The following is a 12122-nucleotide window of genomic DNA, read 5'->3' as shown; positions in this document are numbered from 1 at the left end:
TTTTTTTAAATAAAAAAAATGGTGTGCCTTTCTTGGGATCTTATCACATTAGGAAATACACAGTTTCTGAGACTGAGAATGGTTTAGAATGAGTCCCATCCCATGATGTTCGCCTCATCCTGTCTGAAAATCCAGAATAGGTCTTTACAGTCACTTATGGACTCACCACCAAGACTCTACACATGGAAGGCAATCAGACTCAGCCACAAGTGATGGTCACAAGTGATATATTAATTGATTGTTTTGTGTTTCTATTTATGTATTGGATCTGGCATTGAATGTTTGCTGTCTTTTGTTGTAATCCGCCCTGAGTCCCCTTGGGGAGAGTGGACAGAATATAAATAATTAATAATAATAATAATAATAATAATAATTTGAAACACAACAAGATGAGTCCACAGCAGACAAGATCTCTCTGCTGGCTGTTATATTTGATCACGTGTCGGACACCTCCCAAGTGTCTAAGACTGTATGATGTATCGGCGAATAATGCATGCAGATTAGGTGGCCTTTTGCAGCTGGCAGATGGTATTTTTGTCAGCGCCGATTGTGATTAAGTGCAGGCCAAGGTCTTTAGGCACTGCACCCAGTGTGCCGATCACCACTGAGACCACCTTGACTGGCTTGTGCCAGAGTCTTTGCAGTGCGATCTTTAAAGCCACATATCGTGTCAGATTTTCCAATTGTTTCTCTTCAATTCTGCTGTCACCTGGGATTGCAACATCGACAATCCATACTTCGTTTTTTAAGACGATCGTGAGGTCAGGAGTATTGTGCTTCAATACTCTTCCTGTCTGAATTCAGAAGTCCCAGAGTAGTTTGACGTGTTCATTTTCTGAAACTTTTTAAGGCTTGTGACCCCACCAGTTCTTTGTTGCAGGCAGACAGAGGCGGCCCTAGGTAATTTTCAATGGTAAGCAAACAGTATTTTGGCGCCCCCCTCCCCAACCAATCATTGATATATATTTTTTGTTTGTCATGGGAGTTCTGTGTGCCATATTTGGTTCAATTCCATCATTGGTAGAGTTCAGAATGCTCTTTGATTGTAGGTGAACTATACATCCTAGTAACTACAACTCGCATATGTCAAGGTCTATTTTCCCCCAAGAGTGCCTCAAGAGCACCCCTGGGCAAAATCAACTATACTGCAAATGCTTACTTCGTGTATTGGGTTGAGCCGCCCCTGCAGGCAGATGGTATTTGTGGCACAAGTTCCAATGAATCATCTGAGCAACGGTATTATGCGTCTGTTTGTAGTCCAGCACTTCACTTTCAAAAACCACATGACTGCCATGAAAATTCTGGTACTGACTTATGCAACCTACTGTCCCTAACCAAAGAGTAGTAGCTTTAGAACTGGTGGAGATAGGGGGTTGCATATCTGTCTGCGTGAAGTGGCTGCTGTGCTGTTGCTGGAATCTGGGGGAAAACAGTTGAACTGGTTCTAGGACGCCCATTAACTTTGACAGTGCCCCGTGCAGTAAAGTCAACATCCTCCCAATGGATGCTTGTTTAAATATAAACAGATTCTGCTAACAGCTGAAAGTGTCACTATTGTAAGAGGTTCTGTTTCAAATCCAGCTTCTTTCCTTCTTCTCCCCTCTAAAAGACACCCACTTTGACCAAGATGAATTGTGAATATGAATTGCTTACTGATAGGATTCTCATTCCAAGACTCGATCTTTCTGAAATCCCATTAGAAAATTCCATTGTTAAATGCCTGGACGTAGGCTATTTGCATACAAACGAATAAATATAATATAAAATGTGCAAAACTATAAAACGATATAACAGTACTGCATAAAACAATTGGCATACAGATCTTGCCTATTAAAATCCAATCCCATTAAAATACAACATATTATACACATCATATACAAGCAATGAAATTAAAATTTAGATTAGATAAAACTCAATGAGCTCAGAGCATCCTCATAGCAATCAAATGCAATATCAACAACCGATTTAGATTGCATTTTCATTTCTGCCAGGGTGAAACGAGAAACCTAATGAGATACCATTGAATTGATATAACACAGGAGATAGAAAATGTTTTCTAACACATTATTGGAATGTAGATTAGACAGAATAGATCCCAAGAATTTGAATCTTCATTCTAAATATAATATTCATAAGAGTAAAGAATGTAGTAAATCCTCAATTTTCTGGCACCCTATAAATGCACAAACAGAAGGCCAGAGGCATATTAGAATATCTGCCATCAATAATGGGTGTAGGCCATTTAATTCTGTGGTTTCTTCGGCATGGGCAGAGATGACGCACATTAAAGAACTCCCTGTTACAGTAGTCTTCTGACTTCTTTCCCATACATAAGGTGATTTAGAGGTCTCTCATTCACAAGATTGCTATAATTCAAAGTCAACTTACCAGTAGTCAACAACAACAAAACCATGTGGTCCTGTAGAGATTAAAATTACTTGACTAGCAGTATTAATTTTTATATCTTTTCTGATCTCCTGCCATTTAAAATACAGTATTTAGAGTTTTCAGAGTTGCCAGCTATGGCAAGAAATGTATTGCCAAAGGAGCTGTTCCACCCATGTGGTAAAGAAGACTGATTTTGTAGAACATTGGAAGGTGTTTGCTAAGGTTAGTGTATTATTCACCTTTATTTTAAGGATAATTACAATGTATTCCAAATGTATTTATTATATAGAGGACTCTTTGTATCTACTGTGGTATGGTTCCAGATGTCCCCTGTAGATATCAAAATCTATGGACGCTCAAATTCCATTTTAAGCAATCTATATAAATAACAATGTAATGTTTGTTTGTGGGATTAACATAACTCAAAAACCACTGGACAAATTGACATGAAATTTGGACACTATACCCCTAACAGACCAACGAGTGACAATCACTAATAACACCCTCCCCCCCCCCCAAAAAAAAACAGTGGAAAAGCTAAATGATAAAAAGATAAATGATGATGCAGAAAAAAGGAAGGAAGGAGGAGGGAAAGAAGGGGAGAAAGAAAGAAAGAAGCATGAAGGAAAGAGTTAAGGAAGGAGGGAGGGAGGAAAGAGGTAGAGAAGGAAGAAAGGAGAGAAGAAGAAAGGAAAAGAAAAAGGGGGAAGGAAGGAAAGAGGGAGAGAAGGAAGGAAGGAGAGAAGGAAAGAAAAAAGGGAAGGAAGGAAAGAGGGAGCGAAGGAAGGAGAGAAAGAGGGAGGGGAGGAAAGAAGAGAGAAGGAAGGATGGAAGCAAAAAGCAAAGGAAGGAAGGAAAGAGGTAGAGGAGGAAGAAAGGAGAGAAAGAAAAAGAAGGGAAGGAAGGAAAGAGGTAGAGAAAGAAGGAAGGAGAGAAGGAAAGAAGAAAAGGGAAGGAAGGGAAGGAGGGAAAGAAGGAGAGAAAGAGGGAGGATGGTTGGCCAAAGCACTGTGTGGCGAGTACAGCTAGCCTATATAAATAAAAATGTAATGTTGTTTGTGGGATTAACATAACTCAAAAGCCACTGGATGAATTGACACCAAATTTGGACACAATACACCCAACAGGCCAACAAGTGACCATCACTCATAAAAACACTGAAAAACACAGCAGAAGAGACTTAAAAAGCCATGATAATAATAATACATTACAACGAATGCGCAAAACCACACATATAAACACAAACACACATATACACATACACATGCACACACAATACATATACACAGACTGGGCCACAGCGATGTGTGGAAGCGGCAGCTAGTGGTGTAATAAAATGGCAAAATCTAGTTTTGCTTACTGGATTCAAATAAATAATGTCAAGATGTGGATAACTGAATTAGTGGATGCAAAATCTGCGGATTCAGAGCAATGACTATTTGAACAGTTGTTATTTTGAGAAAAATGAGGCTGTATTCACATTCTATAGAAGTGAGGATGAACCCATACAGTTTATTTAATAACAGTTAACTTTTCAGTGTGTGAAACTTCTGTTTCAGGTCATATTATCCTTTTATCTTGAATTATTATTAATCATTGAGGGAGAAATAGGCCTATGCAGTTATATATATCTCAGTTTCATACAATAATGTATCCAAATTCTGGATGCCTGATTTATCCACATATAACAGTAGCTAGTATATTCATTCCATGATGCAAATAATGCATGCAGATGTATGCATTTGAATTAACACACACACACATTTTAATGTATAAATATACAAATATTTTTTGTTTAAAAGTTTAAATCTCTGAGCAGTTGTAAATGCAATTTCAAAATATTTTGAATTCTATAGGAAGTCAGGAGATTTTAGGACTTATTAAATATGTATAATATAGCTGAAGACCCCAGGTTTTGTTTTTTCATTCTAAAGTAAATGGAAACAGTCCTGATCCTGCTTAAAATGTAGCCTGGAACTAAACCATTATACAAGAAAATGATCTGTTATGACATTTAATTTTGTATCATACTACCGGGATAGAATAAAATTATGCTATTAATTAGAGGCAGCAACAAGCAACATTCCATACTAATGGCTTTAATCAAATTTCCTTACTGCAAATAGTATCCAGAGAAGAAACAGATTGTGGAAAAAGCTGTAAAATGCTGGCATGTATATATGGATGTTAGAAAAGAATTATAATACAATGTACAAAAACAGAATATTGGTTTTTTTTCATTTGTTTTGGCTGAAAAGATTTTAAAAAAATAAATTTGCATGTGCTAAGAACAAACTCAGAATGACCTAGCAAGCATACTAAACAAAACAAATGCAAAAAAGTACATATATACATACACTTGATTTATATTCCACTTTATCCGAATATAATACACATTATTGCAATACACATGTTGTAATAATGCTTATTGTAATAATGTGTTAATAATGTGTTAATATATTTCGATAATGAGGCCATTATTCAATGCCTTTTACACACAGTGAGCAATGACATACAATACAGATAAAGGTAAAGGCCTTCCCCCTTTTTTCCATCTCTGGCATCTAGAGATGGTACTCAACTCCAGACATGGGGAGGTGCTCTTGGTCCATTTTTCCATGCCGAGGAGCCTGTTGTCCATAGACATCTCAGATTGTGTTGCCGACATGTCTGCATCTCTGCATGGGGTGCTCTTTTACATTCCAGCCGAGGTGGTACCTTTTGATCTACTCGCATTGCATACTTTCAAACTGCTAGGTTGGCAGGAGCCAGGGCTGATAGTCGGGAGCTCACCCTGACTCGCAACTTCGAACTGACAACCTTCTGGTCAGCAGATTTCCTGCAGCTAGCAGTTTAACCTGCTATTCTACCATAGTCCCAAGTATTAACTGTAAAGACTACTGTGGTACAATATTAACTGTAAAGACTATAATAAAGCAATCATCATAAACATGGTGACTGATATATTTTAGGGCTCCTTGGAAAAAAGATTTGAATCCACCAATAGTACAAATGAACTGTTGGCAACCCATCTTTTGGGGAGCGGGGGGGGGGGGGGGGGAGACTAAAGGGAAAAAAGAACATTTGGAGAGTACTGCCATAACTAAACAATTCATTTGATAACAACCACAATTTCCACATGTCTGAACTTGCATAACTCATCTTTCAAATTTCTACTAACTGTAGAATTTACTTCAATGCTTTTAGCAGAAGTTGATGGGAGCTAGTCAAAAATATGCATTTTCATTGAAGAAGCCATATTAGATTTTTTTGTAGGATTAAAAAATGGAAAGAAAGATGAAATGAAGGAAAGAAGGTAGGTGAAACGTGCCTGTTCCTTTAATATTAACTATTTTTTTTCTTTTTGCATGAGCTTTCATTAATATAAACCCATTTCTACAGATGCCTCTATTTGCGCCTCCTCAAAATCTGTAGCACTGTTGATGGCAGCTGACCTCCAGTTAGAACACTTGAGGACCAGGGATTCACAGTTCTTAAAACTTAGCTTTAAATCTTTAAATCTCTTTTGCGGTCCACTGACACTCCATTTTCCATTCTTGAGCTGAGAGTAAAGTAACTGCTTTGGGAAATGACGATTGAGCATTTGGACAACATGGCCAGTCAGCAGATCATCACTTCAGTGCTGGTGGTCTTTGTTTCTTCTAGAATGCTGACATTTGTCAACCTGCCTTTCAAAGAGATTTACAAGATTTTTTGGAAGCAGTGCTGATGAAATCCTTCAAGAAGTTGAGTGTGACATTTGTAGATGGTCCATGTTTCGCAAACATGCAACAGAATTGGAAGGACAACAGTTTTATAAACAAACATCTTGATATCCCTACAAATGTCCCGTTCCTTAAACACTGTCTTGCTTCAGTTGAAAAATGCTGCATGTGTTGTATTTTGGCTTCAATGTCAACATTTGTGGATAGCTGGCTGCCTAGGTAGCAAGAATGATCTACGTTTTCTAGTGTTACACCATTAAGTTTTATTTCTAGCATTGCCCAAGTATTTCAGCAGCCATTTTGTGAGATGGTGCAGGGAGGCTGATGATAATATAGTTTGTGCTCATTCAGAACAAGATCTACTCACCACTTTAAACACTTTTGCAGAAGCATATGAAAAGCTTGGCTTCTCACTGAACATCGAGAAAACCAAAGTGCTCTATCAGCAGGCACCAACCAATCCCTCTGCTGGAAGAAGCAAAGACCACCAGCACTGAAGCGATGCTCCTCCGCCATCAACTCCACTGCACTGGCCATGTTGTCCAGATGCCTGACCACCGTCTCCCAAAGCAGTTGCTCTACTTTGAACTCAAGAATGGAAAATGGAATGTTGGAGGACAGGAAAAGAGATTTAAAGATGGGCTCAAAGCCAACCTTAGAAACTCTGGCACAGACACTGAGAACTGGGAAGCCCTGGCCCTTAAGTGCTCCAGCTGTGGTCAGCTGTGACCAGCAGTGCTGCAGAATTTGAAGAGGCACGAATGGAGGGCGAAAGAGAGAAACGTGCCAAGAGGAAGGTGCGTCAAGCCAACCCCGACCGGGACCACCTTCCACCTGGAAACCGATGCTCTCACTGCGGGAGAAGATGCAGATCAAGAATAGGGCTCCAAAGTCACCTACGGACCCACTGCCAGGATACTACACTTGGAGGACCATCATCCTTGGACTACAAGGGATCACCTAAGTAAGTAATCCCTCATGCCCAACGTCTTTGTATTTGCGGGTCTGGGTAAAGAGAGGATTTAACACACTATCTTTTTCATTGCCCACTGTATAATGACCCTGGAAACAATATTCTGGGAGCCCTTTTGGAAGAAAGGGCAGCATGGCCACAGTCAGCAGTTATCTGTGACTTGTCAGCAGCTTATTCCAAAAATATAACATTCAAGGTTGCCACATTTGCAGTTGAAGCCCAGAAAATCCGAGCCAAACTAGTCAAGTCCACAGCAGAAGCTAGAAATGGAAATTAAGATATTTTGGGGATGATGCAAATCAGACATTTGTAATTGTTATTATGTCACTACTACTATAATTTTAAAGAGCCAGTATACTGAACTTGTTATAATACTTGTATTGGAAAGTGCTTATTGTACTTTTAAAGGTTGTATATTTTATGTCATAGCCTATGGCTAGTGCAATAAACCATTCATTCATTCACATACCACCTACATGTTCCATGTATGATGCAATACAACCTGCACTAGTCAGACCTATTGTGTGAACCAATAAAGTGGCTGAAACAATCCTTTTGAAAGAACATAGTTACAATTCATAGGAGGAATTTGGTTACTGAGGAATTCCAAGTCACTATTGTTTGGATGAGCAATAAGGAGGAGAGGAGAAACAAAGCAATGCACTGACACAATGAATCCCTCTGTGCAGCGATGTGTATATGCACTACAGTTGAGGGGTGTCTGCTGTGATAAATTCAGCTTGTAAAGATTTTCAAGTCTGGACCCTAAAAATAATGATGGGTTTCAAAATTATTTGTAATAGGTCATTTCCAGCATCATGATGGAAGGCAACAGAGGTTCTTTTTTTTACATAATTGTGTCCATCCTTTGCCAAACAATTAATGGGGGAAATGAAGACAGTCTGTAAATTATTAAATATGACAAACTGAGTAAAGCAACCATCCATAGAAACCAGACCAGTAATCGAATCAGTGTCCTCAGAATGTTTGGCTAGCTTCAATTCCAGCCATTTTCAGGAAGAGAATGTCGTTTAAATTGTCTTATCTGTATCATGTACATCTGATAATTTCTTCTTGCTCGATAATGTTGATATAGTGCATTTTAAAATCATTGTATGATACAAGTCACTGCAATCTTCATGACACACCAAACAATAGAATCATAGAGGTCGACAAGACCCCATTACTACCACACCTCTCCTTTCTGGGTGTGTTGGTTGTCTGTTTCAGGAAGGCATCATTCAAGTCCTCAGTCTGCCTTGGGGTCAACCCACACAGTGATATCTCTGTTATTTCTTTCCTCTGTAATTTTTGCCCAAGCAGATGGCCATCCAGCCTGTTTAGAAACCTCCAGAGAAAGACAAGGAAGTTCTTGCTCTCAGAAAGTTCTTCCTAATGTTTAGGTGAAATCTTTTTTTCCTGCATTGTGATTGTGTGTGTGTGTGTGTGTGTGTGAGGAGTGACTTGAGAAACCGCCTGGTGTGAGAGAATTAACTGTCTGCAAGGACGTTGGCCAGGGGATGCCTGGATGTTTTACTATTTTTGTGGGAGGCTTCTCTCATGTCCCCGTATGGGCAGCTGGAGCTGACAGAGGTAGCTCATCTGTGCTCTCCCCAGATTCGAACCTCTGACCTGTCAGTCTTCAGTCCTGCTGGTACAAGGGTTTAACCCATTGTGCCACTGGGGGCCCCGTCAGACTCTTAGATGACTTTCATATATACTGTTTTCAAGCCAGGTGTCACACATCCTATATCTCTGCATTTCATTGCTTTTTGCCTAGGGACCTCATCACAAAGGCTCATTGGTTTGCCGTGCATCATGGTGAATCCATGGGCTCCTGGTGGGGTGTGTGGAGAACCTGATGTTCCATGCCCCATATTGCATGACTTGTTGTAACCCCCATCCCATGGGGAAAGCACCCGGCTTTCCTCCATTGCTGGTAAGGCAACATCCTGTCTCCTGTGTGGCTACCATGGTGGCAAGATATGCCACTTGTTTTCCCCTTTCTGAATGGAGCTTGGACGGAACGTGCGCATTGTGTAATGAGCTCCATCATGAAAGAGAACAAGTGGTGTATGATGGGCAAAGAAGCCTGTCTGATGAGGTCATAAGTACAGTAGTTTACTGTATTGTCAAAGGCTTTTGCGGCCAGAATCACTGAGGTGTTGTGTGGTTTCCGAGCTGTATGGCCACATTCTAGTAGCATTTTCTTTTGATGTTTCACCTGCATCTGTCGCTGGCATCTTCAGAAGAACTCTGATCTTACTATATTTCAACAGTGTCTATATATTTTCCATGTCATTCTCATTGTTCTTATTTCATCAATCCACCCCTTCCCTTAAAAAAGAAACAATTTTGTTTTAATCTTTCCAGAGTTCGCAAATCATTTATTCCAGTCAACTTTTTCTTGTAGGTCAAGCTATCCCCAAAGTAACAATAGGTCTGTTTAATTTTAACATGTTTGTGCCATTGAAATGGGCTCTCAAAAGGTTCACCTAGGCTTCATCTATGCAGATTATCTCTGTGATGCCATCTTCGTCTGTCTCTTTTAGTTGAACATGAAAACTTGATTATCTTTTTCTCCATGATGTTGTATGAAATTCATTATTTTTCCTCAGTCTCAAGATAAATTTGTATCCACTTATCTGCACACACAGTCTGTTTATAGCAGTTCGGTTCAGTCCTTTTTAGTTCAATTGCTGTCTCTTCTTTATGAGTTGGTAATTGAGCTGCTATTATTTCCTTTACATTCTCTTGTTATTAGTTTTCTTGTTCTCTTCCTGTAACGTGATTTGTGACTATTAAAATAAGTTTTGCATCAACTATTATAGCTTTTGAGATCCTGTTCAATTATTTCTTTTATTTGAGAAAGCTGTTTCTCAGTCTAATAACATTTGCAAAATCTGTATTTGGTACATCTTTTGGACAATGAAAGTAAAGACTGGAAAGAGTTAGGCCCTTTCTTCACTGCCATATAAAATCCAGATTATCTGCTTTGAACTGGATTATATGGCAGTGTAGATTCATATAATCCAGTTCAAAGCAGATAATTTGGATTATCTGCTTTGATAATCCGGATTTTATATCAGTGTAGATCCAGCCTTAGTTACAGTCAGTTTTCCCCTATGATTTTTTTTTTGTTTCTCCCTTACGATGAGACAAGGGCTAGATCTACACTGACCTATATTCCAGGATCAGAACCCAGATTAACTTTTTATCCTAGATTAATTCATATAATCCAGTCCAAAGCAGATAATCTGGGATCAGAACCTGGGAAATAATGCAATGTAGATCCAGCCAAAGTGAGGAAGAACTTCCACTCTAGGTCATTTCCCCAAAATCTAGGCTTTGGGGAAAAATTGAATCTCAAGAAGGAGCATTTTACCATATGTGTGAAAAAAATTACCATATGTGTGTAAAATTGAAGAAATGTAGAACTTTTTTTCTTTATTGTATTGTATTTAAGTATTTTTATGCAGATTGTTGTGTGTAGTGTTTTCTTCAGATATATTAAATAATAACTACATTGCAAAAAGAAAATCTAATTGTCATACTCCAGGTACAACAAAAGTTAATCTAAGGCCCCTTCTACACTGCTATATAAAATCCAGATTATCTGCTTTGAACTGGATTTCATGGCAGTGTAGACTCATGCAATCCAGTTCAAAGAGATAATGTGGATTATCTGATTTGATAATCTGGATTAGATGACAGTGTAGAAGGGGCTGGAGTGTCTTAAATCTATTTTACTTACCAGAAGTGAGCATCTCTGGAAGGTATGGAGTGCATTAGCCTCCCAAAAGAGCTTTGAAGGCCACCACACACAGCCACCCTACAAATAAATCAAACAAACAAACAAACAAACAAAACAAATCTGTCCTCCCAAATGTGTGTAGATGGTGTGGTGCCACTTTCACCATGTTTTGGGTTATCCTGGACCATTTTAGGCCCAGAAGATGAGTTTTTAAAAACATAGGAAGTGAATAGAATATGCTTTCTGTTAACTTTGTTGTTTTTTAAAAAGCCTCTTATGATCTTAAAATTCACTGGGTTTAAAACACTGGTTCTTAACCTGTGGGCCGTGGACCACCAGTGAGCTACGAGGACGAAAATCTGGTCTGCGAGCTTCCTTCCTCTTTATTGTATTTTATTTTATTTATTTTATTTTCGCTCCTTTCACACCGCCTGCCACTCCTTCCGTCGCTGACCATGGCATATGTTCTGTATCAGAAACTAGAGCTGATGTGGTCTATCCAATGAAATTTTCTGAAGCAGCACCCCAAACTGAATCTAAAGTTGACCAAAAACTGATTCGTAACCCTTTTGGTACTAATGTTGGAAAGTGGTCCCTGGTCAAAGTGGTTTCTGGTCAAGTTGTCTCTCGTCAATGTGGTCCCTGGCCAAAAAAGGCTGGGTACCACTGGTTTAAAAGGACCCCTAAAAACATGATAACACATTTCTTTTGCCCTTTGGTTCCACAAAATGCCCACATTTTGCACACTTCATTACATCCTTTCCTACACCTGAAGAAAAACAATTAAAGTAAATGTTCAACATTTGTTAAAAGCTTACGAGACTTTTGAATTATTTTCTGTGTACAAAAGAATATTTATTTATGATAGAAATAATCCTAAAGCAAATTACCTCCCACTGTCCCAAAGAAAGGTTGATTAGCTGGACAAAACCATATCAGTTCTTGTACAAATAAAGGAGAGGCCTCAATGTATTTTTAACACCGGGGCAATAGCTTCTGTGTACTTTCATTTCAAATAGAAACAGATGGAATACAGACTTTTATGGCCCTTTTACAACAACACGAATAGCAGAAATTAAGCAGGTCGGGTTTTCCTTTATCTCCACTTTATCTCCATATCAGGAAAAGCTTAAGTGACCAAAGTTATGTTTGGCAGGTTGTTGTAAAACCCCAGTATTTGGACTGTTGGGAAACGTAGCAAGTATAGAAGCAGATATTATCTGTACAATAGGACATAGGGAAGGCTGAGTGAAGGAAGATAGGTGCTTTTGAACTGTGGTGC

The sequence above is a fragment of the Anolis sagrei genome, chromosome 3 (genome assembly GCF_037176765.1).
Source record: "Anolis sagrei isolate rAnoSag1 chromosome 3, rAnoSag1.mat, whole genome shotgun sequence".
In the NCBI taxonomy this organism is placed as follows: Eukaryota; Metazoa; Chordata; class Lepidosauria; order Squamata; family Dactyloidae; genus Anolis; species Anolis sagrei.
The sequence above is the reverse complement of the archived record's forward strand: the minus strand, read 5'-3'. Positions refer to the sequence as shown.